The following is a 15,216-nucleotide window of genomic DNA, read 5'->3' as shown; positions in this document are numbered from 1 at the left end:
AATAAAAGCAGATTATCCTGCAGTCTTTCCCCGCTTCAGGAGAAACCTGACTTATCTTTAAATGCCCCGAAAGCATCAGTTCTGGAAAGCACATTTAGGACGCAGTTAGTGGTTGAAGAACAATGCGACCACTTGCTGCATCCTGAGGGATTTCCTGTGCAGAGACTAGTCAGGCACGTCCAATCCATTACAGGATTGTTGGGCTAATCCTTCCCTCGTGGTCATTGTTCCACTTGAATAACAGTGATAAATAATTTCTCAAACTTTGATGGTGCAGAGCTGCTTCGTACTGGTTTTTGTTTCTACCACAGCCTGTTTACTTTTTATCGTTGGCCTGGAGGTTTTATTGCATTACTGAAAGGGAAGATACGACTTTATTGGAGGGCTGGAGACGGATAAATCATATAGACAGAGGAGGATAAGAGAGAGAGATGATAGTGATGAGATGAATAGTAGTAGCTGTAGCAGCTGGAGTCTGGCACGTCCACAGCAGCAGAGATCCAGAGGAACCTATACGGGACAAGGGAGCTCAGGGAATCCAGAAAGGTCTATGGTTAGTAACTTTAATAGGACAGGAAAAGTTGAAGTAAGAGACAGGATCCCAGTGTGTCAGTCTAAGCCTATAGCAGCATAACTAAGAGCTGGTCCAAGCCTGATCCAGCTCTAACTATAAGCTTTATCAAAAAGGAAAGTTTGAAGCCCACTCTTAAAAGTAGAGAGGGTGTCTGCCTCCTGGACCCTGACTGGTAGATGATTCCAAAGGAGAGGGGTCTGATAATTGAAGGTTCTACCTCCCATACTACTTTTAGAGACTTTAGGTACGACAAGCAGGCCTGCATGCTGGGAGTGCAGCTGGGTAATAGGGAACTGTGGGCTCTTTAAGATACAAAGGTGTCTGACCATTAAGAGAGGGATTTTAGATTCTAGTCTAGATTTTATGGGGAGCTAGTGTAGAGAATATGCTCTCTTTCCCTAGTTTTAGCGAGTACTCGAGCTGCAGAGTTGCATAACATATTCTTCATGAAGATATTATTGTAAGAAAGCAGCCTTTTTTATACCCTTACATGATGGTGAATGTGGAAAGTGTCTTTATTGTGCAGTAAATCAGGAATTTATCATCTCTAAAGCCTGAAATCTAATTTCTTTTGCTACCACAAACAGTCGTAATCCGAGAGAGTAAGGACAAGACGTGGCAGAGACGCAGCTGAGGGACCGACTGAGTCACTGGATAAAGATGGAGAGTGAGCGTGAGGTGATATAACAGTCACGGTTCCCTGGCAGGTACAGACAGGCATTTTCCCATCACTTCCATCACGCCTTCTGCTGCAGATTGCACGCTTTTTCCACAAACACAAACACACAGGCGCCGGGTTGGTGACACTGATTATTTAACGTGGCTCCTCTCTCACACACACACATACATTTCCATGCAGCCACACCCATCCTCGCTCTATCACATCAGGGACTCTGCAAAAGCAGGGTGGGAATCCCCTTTGAACATGTGTGGAGGTATACCCTAATGCACAGAGACGGAAAAGAAGCAAAGACTGGCCTAGTTTTTTAAGTGTGTGTGTGTGAGAAAGAGGTAGAGATAGAGAGAGAGAGAGAGAGAGAGAGACAGAGAGAGAGGAGGGGTGCTTCCATTGCTGTGAAGGATCCATCTTGTGCAGCAGGGGGAGAAGAAGCGAAGAGGAGCAGTAAAGCTTTGCATCCAGCGCCTGATTTGACGAAGTTCCCCTCACACTGCCTGGCGTGTCGTGCTCTCAGTGATAAATCTCTTTCAGATTAAAAGACTTTACAATCTGTTGGAGGCTTCTACAACCAGGCAAATCCCATGCAAGTGTAAGGCTACTGGAAAATACGACTACCAATCAGAATATAAAATTTAAGATGCTCGTAAGACTCCAACATCTTCTCCAGGGCTGCAGATACAAATTTGGTCCTTTTTCACTCAATCAATGAATTATTTGGTCGCTCATATCTGATAAAATGTTGATCAGTGTCTCACAAAGTCTAAAAGGACCCATAAATAATTGGTTTCCTTTTGTAGGGGAGTGAAGAAATTAGGTAAAATAACAAGTTAGCCGCTGGTATCTCAAAAGTTGCTTGAATTGATTCATTAATAATCCAAAAAAGGAGATTTGATCATTCAAAACATCTTCCTACTTCTTTTTCTTTAACCTTCAACCATTTGAAAATATTTTATCAAACCTTTTGAATAGATTTAAAGCATCTGTTATCCCAAGGATTAAAAACATGACGCCGGCATTGCATATCTGCTCTGATTTTACATGCAATTATGTTTAAAAAATGTTTGAAATTTGGGGAAAATCAACATCTTTACTCACCAAAAAAGATAACCCAGCACAAAAAGTGTGATACTATCACACATCTCTCTGAAAATATGATTGTGAATTAATGTTTTGGGGGGTTTTGTGTCGTTAGCAGGACAAATACATCGCAAATTCAGCCTCTGTGGGGGAATGGCAGCCTCTCTGTTGCCTGAGAGGATTGAATGCAGATGAATGCAGAGGCGGAAAAACACCAAAACAAAGATGCCGAGCACCCCAGGAGAACTTGCGCCAGAATCCTACACATATAATCCAAGACCTGACCCCAAATAGTCAGAGGCAACTTTTGCAGCCGTGTTTACAGCAGCATATCTCGGTGGTACGTTAAAGTTTGAGTGTCTTTTCTACCTACTGTCATTCTGACAATACAGAGGGCGAAACAATAGTGCAGGAGGAAGCTGAATTGTTCCAGGAGTGGGAGTGGGTTTGCATGCATGCCTATTCAAATCTCAAGTTGTTGTGTCACCTCAGGAGCTGATTCAAAACACCTTGCAGAAGTTATGTTGTCTTAGTCGGTGGGCTCCAGAAAGAATGAAAGGCTGTGTCGCCTCCACATTCTCAGAGTTGGTAGACGGGAGGATGACGGATGTACAGGCGAGGAAAATAATATAAGTAATCGTATGGGACCTTTAAAATGTACGATAGACTGATTTTTATAAGTATTTTAAATTCTCTTTATTCCCTCTAAACTCAGAACAGTACAGTCTGTCTTTTGTTGCACTGAGTAAAAATCATTCGGACTGACAGCTGTGATATTTCTGCTGCTCTTTGATTCAAAATAACAGTTCACCTGCCCAGCATCAGTCCGTCAGAACAGAACAGGAATCAGCGCACACGCTGCCAGCTGCAGACACACTGAAATCAGACACATTTAATCTCTCTGCTCTCGTTTGTGTGACGCACAAACACAGAAAGGTGCTGGAAATGTCACTTAGTGTCTCTAATCTTTTAATAGAACCATCAGGTTGTATGCTTTTTTTTTCCAGGTTTGTTAAATACTTCTTTCTTAAATGTAGCTGGATTAAACCTCCTCCTTTCAGCCCCGTCTGATGTATTACAGCAGGTGCTTTTCAGTGCCGACATGTAAAATCTGAACACCTTTCTGAGCCGGTGTCGTGACTCAGCAGACGGGAATATTCGGATGATTTATTTTCTCATCAAAGCCACCAAAAGCCAATATCCTGTCACATAAGGTTTCCAAAAAGGTGTCACGTCTTTGTGTTTCTTTCACAAACATGACTTTGAATGCATGTTCAGATAGGAGCTGTGTGTGTGGAGGAGAGTATGCTCTTTCTGTTTGCTTTGAAACTCTCTGACATATTACTGCAGGTGCTTTTCTGTGGCTGTGTCCTTTCAAACCTTTTCGGGCTGGTGTTGCGTGACTCAGCAGATTAAGAGTTGGTTGGACAAATTGAAGACATGCTACAGAGTCAACAACTCGAACACGCTTATTTTTCTCAACAAGAATAATTAGGATGCTAGAAAAGTCAATTATCTGAGTCTGAAATATTTCTATGTTCAGCTCTTACGTCGTAGCAAATCCATATTCAGTAGTTTGAGTCTCGCTCTATAAGACTGTATGTCCACTGAGATTATTTTCTGAGCCTGCTTAAAAAATCTGTACGCCTCTTTATGCTCAATTATATGCATAAATACTGTCCAAAATGAAGTTATAAGACTTTATGTTTCTTAAATGTAGCTGGATGAAGTGCTGGAAAAGAATTCTGATAGGTTTCTATTCTAGTCAATGTGTTAACTTCCACTGGATCCACTCTGTTGCGGTCTGGCTGCATCTCTAATGAGTCCTCCGGATCAGATACACAACACTTCTATTTTGGCAGTTTACCAGATTGTATTTCACTTCACTACAACAACAAACCATCACGATGAGCCGAGCCAGGCCTGGAGTCAACAGGTCAGAGGTTTTCAGAGGACCAGAAAGACAACATGGATGAGGAGAGGAGGAGGACCTCGGTCTCATGTATTTATGTGACCTCTTTTTGTTTTGTGACAGTAAAAGAGAACTTCTTGGGGTTTTGGTCGGCTGGTTGGACAAAAGGAGCAAACTGAAGACGTCATTTTGAGCTCTGGGAGATTGTGACGTTTAATTGACTAAACAAAAGTGCAGATTATCTGCAGATTAAAAGATAGGAGGAATAATAGTCATCCACAGCTCCACAAATAGTGGTATTGTTGTTTGCATAAACCCCTGCTGTGATGGAGGAGGAGATGATAACTCATCTATTTACGTGCCTATTCATCCACCTCACATCCACTCATCCCTCTGTTCACAGTCCAACCCCGGTGACATTCCCACATCCCTCAAGGTGATGCACGTTCCCACTCTTCCCAGCACCGCCAGCATCCCGCCTTGTTACTAGGGAAATTCCCATCCTCGCGTTGCCACAGCAACAGCCTGATTCCAGACTGTTCCAGTGAAAGGGTATTCCCCCATCCACACGGAGACACACACACACACACACACACACACACACACACACACACGCTCAGACACTAAGCTGTATTTCCAACATAATGTGATCTGATTCAATCAGTCAGCCCGTCACGCCGTCGAGCTGATTTGACATGTCGTATTGTCTGCTAATTCGCCTCCGTCTGAGTCTAAATACGGCGTTTAACACGGGATAAAATATCAACATGGGTGTCTCACACAAGTAGAGTCGCTCTTTCTTTTCTTCTACTCACACACACACACAGGAAACGGCAGCACGAGAGTAAAAAAGCAGCTGCTGAATGCAACCATTTCATCCTCATTAACATCAGTGATTAGTGATTAGAGGAACACTCAGAGCTACAGAAGGTAGGATGCAAACACTGCTCCATTCAGCTGCACTGAAAACGTCTAAAATGCTCACCATGATGCAGTTTGTCTGATTTATTATCAACTATACGATGCATTCAGATCTTCTGCAAGCCTGCACCTCACTTCAACACATTTCTAAAGCAGAGATTGACAGTGAATATTGATTTTCAATGCCTGCTTATTATGATGCATTGATTAAAAAGCAAGGGATAGCCAGTCCATCATAGGAGTGACATTCAGAGCAACAGAGCAGGAGAGAGACCCACATTGATTAACGATAAACAGCAGCTCTGGCTTTAATGTGAAAAACATCGCCTCTGCTTTTCTGCTCATCCTCACAAGAGCTTCCAAGAAGGTGCAATCCGTCCCCCATCAGGGTAAGGAGCACGTCCATAATCTGTGCAGGGGTGTGACACAACAAATCAACAAACCGCTGTGTCGAAAGCTTCTTGGTTCAGCTCGCCTCTTCAGCCACAGCACCTTTCCCAGAAGTCAATCTCCTGCTCCTCGTTAACGCCACTTAGAGGTACTTAAAAAGCCTCCCGCCGCCACCGCCGTCACAGCAGCCTCTGACACGTCACTGTGGTTAAAGGGTTACAAGCCTCAACAAGCTCGGGGAGATGTTTCTGGAATAATCATAAAAACACAATCGCAAGATCACTTATCCAGATTTACAACATCTTACAAAAGCTTATGCACAAATTTTTGCACATTGTGCTGCAACAGGTCGTTGTTTCAGGTATCGCAGCATCAGTTTAATCTAATCCAGGAGCTTTAATGTGTTTTCCTGCAACATCCACAACCAAAAGATTGCTTCTTATATTTTCAATCAGGTTGAGCAGAGATTTTTAATCCATTCAAGCAAAATCTGACACGACCTAGGTCATGTTTGGTCAGGATAAAGCCAAAACTACTCGATATTGTTGCTTCGTTATGACTATCTCCCTGCGTACTGGGACCTGATAGAAGGATCTTTAAAAAATTTGAAGAGATTGTTTGACTTCCTAAATGATACTCATCGCATTAAGCTTTGAGACAACAACTCAGTAAATTTGCATATCTATCGATGAAGAAAATATTTCTGTCTAAGCTCTTTCTTAAAGAACATTTCTCCTTTCCCTTCTCGCCTCCTCCGTCCTCCAACCACAGAACAGTACAGTCTGTATTTCTCGCATTAAATAAAAATCATTCTGGCTGACAGCTGTGGTATTTCTGCAGCTTTTTCCACTCACCTGCCCAGCATCCCTCCGTCAGAACAGACCAGAAATCAGCACACACACACGCGCTGCCACTCTGAAATCAGTCACATTTGAATCTTCCTGCACTTGTTTATGTGACGCACAAACACAGAGAGGTGTCACTTAGTGCCTCTTATCTTGTGATGGAACCATCAGGTTGGTGTGTATGTTATCTGATGTGTAAAACAAACTGTGGGCTGTTTTGGGTCTTGAAGGTAGCTGGATTAGACCTTCACATGCATGGCGGCCTGGAAAGAAGACGCTACAGGTAAGGTCCGCCTTGTAAGCAGGTAAGCCACCTGATTCCTTCCTTTGTTATGGCACGGGCAGCCAACGCTTGGATGCCCTAGACCACGCTCGTGCCAGGGTTGTGTTGCCGTGAAAATAGTAGTTTCGTTCGCAAGTTAAGTTAAGTTTTTGTCAACGGACTTCATAGCTGTTTCTGTTTCTTTCTGCAAAAGAAGTGGACGTTGTGACAAACTTGCCTTGAAAGACTCCGGCTTGTGCAGCTTGTATGGAAGCAAGTCCTTTACCTTTTGTTCATTTAGAGTAAAATACATGTAAAAATGTAGGTGCAGGTGCTTTAAATGCTGCTGAGTTAACATCTATCCTCCTCTCAGACGATTAATCACCAACAATAACAACACTCGGACCAGCTGCAGACGAGGAGGGATTGAAATCACATTTTTAATATGAAGCAATATTCCCTCCGTCTGTCCGACTCCTGCATGCAAATTGAAGCAGGCCTGAACCTCATCTTTGATCCAGTAATGAAGAATTCAGATCAGTCTGAGACGGGGCCGTCTGTCTCTCCTTCACAAAACCTCTGGAAGACACAGAGCTGGACACTGCCAAGCTTTCACCACTGGGAACGCAAGGGAAGGAGAAACACGAGGAAGGAGGGAGGGAGGGAAGAAGAAGAATGAAGCAAGAGGAGAGGTAACAGAGGAAGGCGAGATATGAGAAGAGGAGGTGATGAAAAGATGTGAGGTTTGACGATGATTGAGACAAAGAAAGGTGGAATGATGTGATGAGGAGGAGGAGGTGAAGATGTTACCTAATGTAAGGGCTAGGAGAAGGAGGACACAGGACAGGGAGCAATGAGAGGAGATGAAAGGAGGCTTTTGTGAATTCAACAAGGAAGGAAGAGGAGACGAAAGAAGGTAGGAGAAAGGAGAAGAGAGGCTGTTGTCGTCTGATATTAAAAATAAATATAGAAAATGGGATGGAGGGATGAAAAGATCTCAGGTTGAAATAGAGGATTAGGATGAAGAGGAGGAAGGGTGATAGAATGATTAGATGAAGAGGAGGAGGAGGAGGAGGAGATGGCAGGTTAGGTAACAGAGAAAGGTGACAAAAAGAGAGAAGGGAATAAAAGGATGCTGTACGAAGGGATGAAAAGATCTGAAGTAGGGATGGAAATAAGGGAGGGTGTTACAGTAACGGAAAGATGGGAGAAGAAAGGATAAGAGGAGAGAGCAGAGGAGGGAAGACAAGGGTGGGAGGTGTAGAAGGCATGTAGGAAAGGAAGGTGACAAAAAGAAGAGAAAAATGAGTAGAGAAGGAAAGGATGAAAACGCAGCAAAACTAATGAGGACAAGAGAGGAGAGGAGGAAACGAAGAGAGGAGATGAAAGGAGGCAAGGAGAAGATTGGGAGAGGAGATTAGGGTGAAGAGGAGGAGGAGGAGGGGGAGAATAGGTTAAAAGGAGCACAAGAAGAGAGGAAGAAAATTGAGGTTTTAAGGGAAGGGAAAAGACGCAAAAGGCGGAAAGTAAGGGGGAAGAAAAATGGGAAGGAGGTGAGGAGACGAGGATACAAGATGAGGCATTTCTAGACGGAAGCAAGAAGAGAAGGAGGAAAGAAGGAGGCAGGGGAAGAGGGAAAATTGGACCGATTTTAGAGAGGAGTTTTCTGGTTTTTGTTACAGTCTGTATGGAGAGCAAAGGCAGGAGGAACCCAGCTCCCACACAGGACTGCCTAAAACATGACCATAATGGTCTAAGGCATGAATCACGTCACACCACAGCAAATGAAAACCACAATAAGGTCGATGGACTAAGGAACAAGGGAACAAGAGGGAAGTCTGATTAGGCTGGGAAATGCGAGGAGAGGTTTAAAAGAAAGGGAAAGAGGAGAAAGCAGAGAGCCGAGCCAACATAGAAAGGGTGTAGGGCGTAAGGGAAAGACAAACTGATACAGAGGAGGAAGGGGAGGTGATGGAGGACTGCATCCCCCGGCACCCGCCAGACCAAACTGGTGAAAACCAATCCCCATCAACATGACTCCTCACGTCCTCCTCCGTCACGCCCTCCTCCCTTCTTTTCATTTCCTGCCTCCTTCTCTCCTCCTCCCTTCACCCATCCCTCCCTTCCTCGGTACACGCCGTCACCTGCTGGTTTCCCACACAATCAATTGATTACAGCAGCACTTATCGCCTCTGCTATTGAACGCTTACTTACCGCGGCACACAATCACAACACTCATTAATCTGCATTCACTGCAAACGTAATCACGCACAAGCTCGGCTTTAAAAAAAGGGGGACATTCAGATTCTGATGGTGGGAGAGAAATTTAGAGAGAAAAGAGAGGTGTTACTTTTGTTCCTGTCTTCTTGGTCTTGGTGGTGAGGGTGCTTTTTAAATCATGAGCAAGCAAGGCAGAGATGCATGGAGAGACAGACAGAGAGAGAGAGAGGCTAGACAGACTAATCTGTGGCTTCAATAATGGATGTACCTGGAAACTACTGAACCATAGGGCACTACAAGACATGACAGCGTGTGTGTGTGTGTGTGTGTGTGTGTGTGTGTGTGTGTGTGCTTCCCAAAGGAGAGGGAGACAGTGTAAAATAGAGAGGTTGTCAACCTGTTTATGCAAGATTGGGGTGTGTGAGCGCGCAGAACCCAGGCCGTGCATGTGTGATGGTTTTGTATGAATGTAAAAGTGTAGGTCTAAGCAATGCGCGTGCGTCGCAGTGGGGTGCCAGATCCAAAAACGCATTTCAATACATTTTACGCGCGTGCGTCTGTCCCCGTGTATGCCCCCCTCCCGTTCCCCCGCACACCTTGCCTCCGTAGCCTCCTCTTCTTCAGGCCAAAGATCCGGACTTTGGAGAAGATGTCGACCAGGTCCCCTTTGCACAGCCCCTGCTTCTTGCCGGGGCTCTTCCGCCGCCGGTGGGTCGTCGGTCGGTGGGCGTGTTGCTCCCTCGCCTGCCGCTTCTGCCGGATCAACCCGCTCGCGATAGCTGCTGCCATGTCTCCACCGAACTAGTCCACTACACGGACCCAGCAGCCCACCCACCCCCCCGTCTCCGTCCGGGTCTCCGGTCTTGTGTCCACCGGAGGGGACGGAGCGCACACAAAAACCAGACGCTCTCCGGTCCCCGCTTTGACCGGCTATACCCGCCCCATCCCTCCGCCTCAGCGACGTAAAGTCCCAAATAAACACTTAACGGTACACCTCAGTCCCCGGGCCATTGATTGATGAAGGGGTACCTGTCCGTCACGTCTCACCGGTCTGTCTGTCAGTCACAGCTGCTGTCACTGAACGGCTCCTCCAAACGGTTCTACCGGACCCGGATTGTCACTTTGTGTCCCCATGGTGAACGGGAGAGACCGAGAGCCGCTCCGTGTCCGCTCAGAGAGCCGTCTGAGAGGAGGATGGAGCCTCAGAGAGCCGCTCCGTGCCGCTCGGTCTCCGCTCTCCTCTGGAACCGTTTGTTTTCCGCTGGCAGGAGGAGCGCCGGGCGCGCGTGCAGCCGCGAGCTGCTCCAGCTGCGTAAATGCAGCGCAACACCGGAAACTGGGCTGGTGTTCCTTTCAGAGTCAAAGTGTAGTGAGATTAGTGATACTCAAATTCTGTTTTAACAGGAATCACTCTCCTTTTAAAAGCAGGTATGTGAACCTTGTGGTGTGATTTTATGATGTAGTCTCTTTCTCAGCCTCTTCTTTTATTGTTTGGTCAGCTTTGTGTCTTGTTGCTGCCATCAAGTGGTCACAACCTATCTTCAATTATAAGAAAAGCACCTTTTTTGTGTTTCCCCTTTGATACATCATCAAATTCAACTGAAAAATCAAGTATTAATACATCTTGTTTTAATTTGAGTAATTGAATGCACATTTTGACTCATTTTCCTCTTCAAACATGTGTTTTACTCATGGACTGTATAAAATATGGAGGTAGTATCCGTGATGTCACCCAAATGTTTCTGAAGCGCGGTTTTGAGGCCAATCGGTGGTGGCAGCGAGCGATTGTGATGTAATGAGGCGGGCTTTGAGCCTCCTCGCCAACAGCTACAGTGTTCCAGCCTATCAATCAAGTCAGCTGTGCCTCTCATCTTCCAGACTACACTCGTCTTTTGTACCAGGCTGTAAACATGTTTATTTCTGCTGTAAAGATCGGCTTTTTTGAATTGGTGTGTATGTGGTTTCCGGTACTTCTGGAGCCAGCCTCAAGTGGATCCTCCATGAACTGCAGTTTTTAGCACTTACGCACTGCCTCTTAGTTTTACTATAAAATAAAGTCTTTGAATTGTCTGTATCTGTCTTTAAAACACCTCAAAAATGTTAATTTTCACCAAAACTCTACATGAAGTTTGTGAAACACATAGAAAAGGTTTTAAAATCTCACATTAGCAGCTGTATGTGTCTGTTAGTTTGAAAGTAATGACCGGAAGTACCCATTGTTGTCGTTGTAGGTAGCTTCACAAGAGCGCTCTTTGGAAACCACACTGCTGAGCCACGCGCCGAGCGAGCAGCCTCACACGCGCTCTCAAAAACAACCTGTTAGTGGAGAGGTGTGTGTTTAGAGGTGTGTGTGTCCAGAGGTGTGTGTTTAGAGGTGTGTGTTTAGAGGTGTGTGTCCAGAAGTGTGTGTTTAGAGGTGTGTGTGTCCAGAGGTGTGTGTTTAGAGGTGTGTGTCCAGAAGTGTGTGTTTAGGGGTGTGCGTTAAGAGGTGTGTGTTTAGGGGTGTGTGTTTAGTGGTGTGTGTTTGGGGTGTGTGTGTTTAGAGGTGTGTGTTTAGGGTGTGGAGGACGACGTCACCGTTTGGAGGTCGGATGGAACTGGTGTTCTGTCGAATTGTGCAACCCATCGAGAGGGTATCAGTTAATGAGATACGCTCTCATGAAATCTTATAAAGGATTGTATTAGAGTTTCAAAATGTACATACATATGCCCCTCGTGTTCTTACAACGCAAATTGAGTGAGAAGTGGAGAGTTAAAATAAACATTGATCAAGTACAATGTGATTTGGTGGCGCAAATTGACAAAGTAAGCAAATCTCGACGGAACAACGGTGCATGTTCCGGAGCTGTGCGTAAATCTACATTTTTACACATTTTCTTTGCATTTTTGTATTCTTTCTGGTGTTTAATCCCTTTATATTACATCAAACATATCAGGTTTTTAATTTTTAGGCCTCTGTGTTGTTAAAATATCTTACATATTTGACTTTTCAACTGAAAAACTTATTTTACCTGTTTTATAATCTTTAAAAATGCAGTTTTTTTCAATCTACTCCATGGAAATATCCAGTTTCTATTAAATGCAACTAGTTTGTTGTCTAATATTGGATGCAGAATGTGCCTTACTTCCTTGAAAGATGCATTATTTGTGTAAGTGGGGTTCATTTTTTTGTTTTAATGCATATGTGTCATTCTGCAGACAGATTTTTGGCTAAAAGGTGTTTTTTGTGTGTTTTCTTTGCATATTTTGGTGCATAAAGGACTTAAAGATATCAAAAATTAGCTTTACAGTCAGTCTCTGTCATCAAAAATGCAACAGATATTTCATGTTCTTAACCAGAAACAGCGGCTACATCCCCTTCCTTAAAGCCACCAGACTCCATTGATAAAACAGTGATTTATCTAACCTTTCAAAACACTACTGTCAAACAAAAACACAGAAAAACTAAGAAGTGGATGCAGCAGGAGGCCAGCAGCTCCTGTGATGTTGCAAAGGTATAATTACTGTTTTTGTCTCTGGAGTGTGGTGGCTTTGGAAGGAGGGATGTCATGACTGTTTCTGGTTTTAAATAAAGGATCACACTCTGGTAGGATAACAGAGAGTATCCCTGCAGAGAGAGACCTTTTGTTGCAAAGACAAGCACTGTTAGTGGATTATGTTGCAGCCATTACAGCCTGTTTCCCGGCTTCTGGAGAAACAGGGTGCAGTACAGGGAAGTCTGGGTAATTTTAGACATGCAAAACAATTAAAAGCAAGTGTTTGTCCAACGTGAGCAAAAGCTTGAAACTAAACCTTGCTCCTTTTTTTCTCGCTCCATTTCAGGAATCAGAAATATAAAACCACCTCACTGAATTTTAAAAATTAAAAATGCAATAGAGGTGTTTTTTTTTTTTATTTGCACGACCTTGCTTCTCCTTTTGCTTTTGAAAACTTTAATTTGACTAATTATGTCTCTGAGTGGCTGACAGGTGAGACAATGAGGCCTCTCCACTCGTTACCTCATCCCACACAGTCGTACTGTCTGTACCCAGCTCATGAAAGGCCGTCTGACTGATGGGCTGAGTGGTTTAAAAATGCACGAGGTGGGCTTGATGACGGGCTGATACGCTGCCTCACATGTTCAGCCTGTGTGTTCATGTGTGTTCAGCTGTAAGGTTATACTGTAGGATTGAATCCTGCTCACATTTCCTCCATGATGTAACGGTATGTATCGGGTGTAGGATGGCGTGTTTTAAAAGCTCTGCCCCACAAAGTCAGACCATTATTTTAAAAAGTTCTGCACTGATTTAAGTTCTGCCAAAATTTCCTAAGCCAGCATGAATTTGTCTTTCCAGTGCGGCATGTAGGTCAGCCATCTCTCCAGAATAAAGAGCCGGGCAGGGACCCAGCTGGACACAAAGAACACTGAAATGAAAACCGAAATGAAATGTCCATTTCTTCTGGGGAAACTGATATCAAAGAAAAACCCCAAAACCTTTCCAATTTATCTGACCTCACCATGAATAATGGACCGCAGAGTTTGGCTGTCGTATCAGGGACACGATTCATCGCTCTTCCTCTTCTTCTGCAGATATTCTGACTGCAGTGTTAGACCTCTCAAGATCAACCTGGAGTGAGACGTGTTTGCATGTTTTGTTACTGAATGCGTCCAAAAGTCGTACTTCTACTCCACTGAGCATGCAAGAAAAAGATCATCACCATGCTTTAACAATTAGGACATCCTAATATATCAGGTCATGGCTCTCTACATCTGTGATTGCAGGGAGGGATCTTTGCAGTGGATCATGCAGCTGTTAAATTGGGCACCCCATGTACAGAGGGGACAGTCCTCAGGTTTGAATCTGACACTTTACATTTGCTTCATGTCACCCTCCCTCTCTCTCCTCCCTATAATTCCTGCAGCTGTCCACCGTCCGAGCAATAAAAGGAATGAAAAGAGCAAAACTAGCTTTAAAAAATCTGATGAATTCGTTAAATTCAGCTTTCATTTTCAGAAAAATGCGTTAATTGTATTTCAAACCGTTTTGTATTATTTGTAGTGTGCATATGCTGTCATTTTAAGGCCTCTTTTAGACGTTCTTGCATATAAAACAATTTTAACTCAACAAAAGTTGACTCATTTCATATTTTTAGAATGTGCGTGGGCAAAAAAAGGACACTGGTCATGCAGCAGTGACTCCTCTGCAATGAAAAAATAATCAGATGTCACTTTAAGAGTTCACGACAGCAGCAGCAGAGGGTCAGCTCCCTGAACTGCAGCTTTTCAGCACCACGGACAGCGGACAGGCGCTCTCTCTGGGCTGCCTGTCTTTCTCTGCTGACGTGTGTGTGTGTGTGTGAGCTTGTCTCAAACACACACACTGAAAGAGAGAGAGAGGAACACTTCTTTTTAAGACATCACAGAAACATGTTGCATGTCACGTCCACTAGGTGGCACCAGAGTGTGTCTCTCAGCCCTGCTTTGGGAGTTCCCTTGCAGACAGCAGTGTTAATAGTGGAGCAGCATCAATAACACAGTGGTAGGTCTCTGTGTGTGCCACATAATGATCTGTAAGTGTGTGAAACCCTGCAGAGGGGAGAGATAAAACACTGTCTTGTTTACACATAATTAGTCGCTTTAGATCTTTGTGAGAGCATCATGTTTTCATCATTTCTATCTCTGTATATTTTGCTTTGAGGCCCAGATTTAAGCACACATATAGACACAGCAGCAGCAGCCATCTGCCTTTCTGGAGCCTCGTCTTCTTGCTCCTCTGACTGCAGGATCCCACGCTTTGATTCCTCGTGCACGATATTGCTGACACACGACTATCTAAACAGAGAGTTCACCCTTTTACTTGTTTCTCTCCCTCAGACTGCAAAAGAGGGAGAGAATAAAAAAAGATGAGTGTGTGAGGAGGCGACCGTGTTCGCTGTTTTATCCAGGTCAGCTCCAAGTGAAGGAGTTATGAATAAATCAAAGCTACATTTACATTAAAATTCATCTCCGGATGCTTTTTATAACACTGGAGGAAGGCAGCACACGGCTCTTAAACTTCAAAAGGGAAATTCTTTGCGCTCCTTTCCTCCCTTCTTCCTCTTTTCATCCATGCAGAAGATAAAAAGAAAAACCATCCCCAATTTTTTCTGCCTCATGATTTTCATGAGAGCGTAAAAAACAGGAACAAACCCAAACCGAGGGAACACAAGAATGCAATCTTCTGCAGGAAAAAGGAAATGCTTTAACTGCAAATCTCTCCTCCCACGTCTCTGTACACACAATGCTCCTGCATTTCTGTGCAGAAGCAGCAGCTCCCTCTACAGGCTCAAAAACATCACTGCACTCTTTCTTTCACA

General features: G+C 44.2%; 1 protein-coding gene across 1 annotated transcript in view; it reads right to left on the bottom strand.

Moving 5' to 3' along the window:
* LOC117808248 (fibroblast growth factor 14-like) overlaps positions 1–15,216 on the bottom strand; it is a 47,573-nt gene that overhangs the window by 15,040 nt on the left and 17,317 nt on the right. The gene's annotated exons all lie outside the window — the stretch shown is intronic.

This window comes from Notolabrus celidotus, chromosome 24 (assembly GCF_009762535.1).
Source record: "Notolabrus celidotus isolate fNotCel1 chromosome 24, fNotCel1.pri, whole genome shotgun sequence".
NCBI classification, from domain to species: domain Eukaryota; kingdom Metazoa; phylum Chordata; class Actinopteri; order Labriformes; family Labridae; genus Notolabrus; species Notolabrus celidotus.
This window is presented reverse-complemented; position numbering and strand designations above follow the sequence as displayed.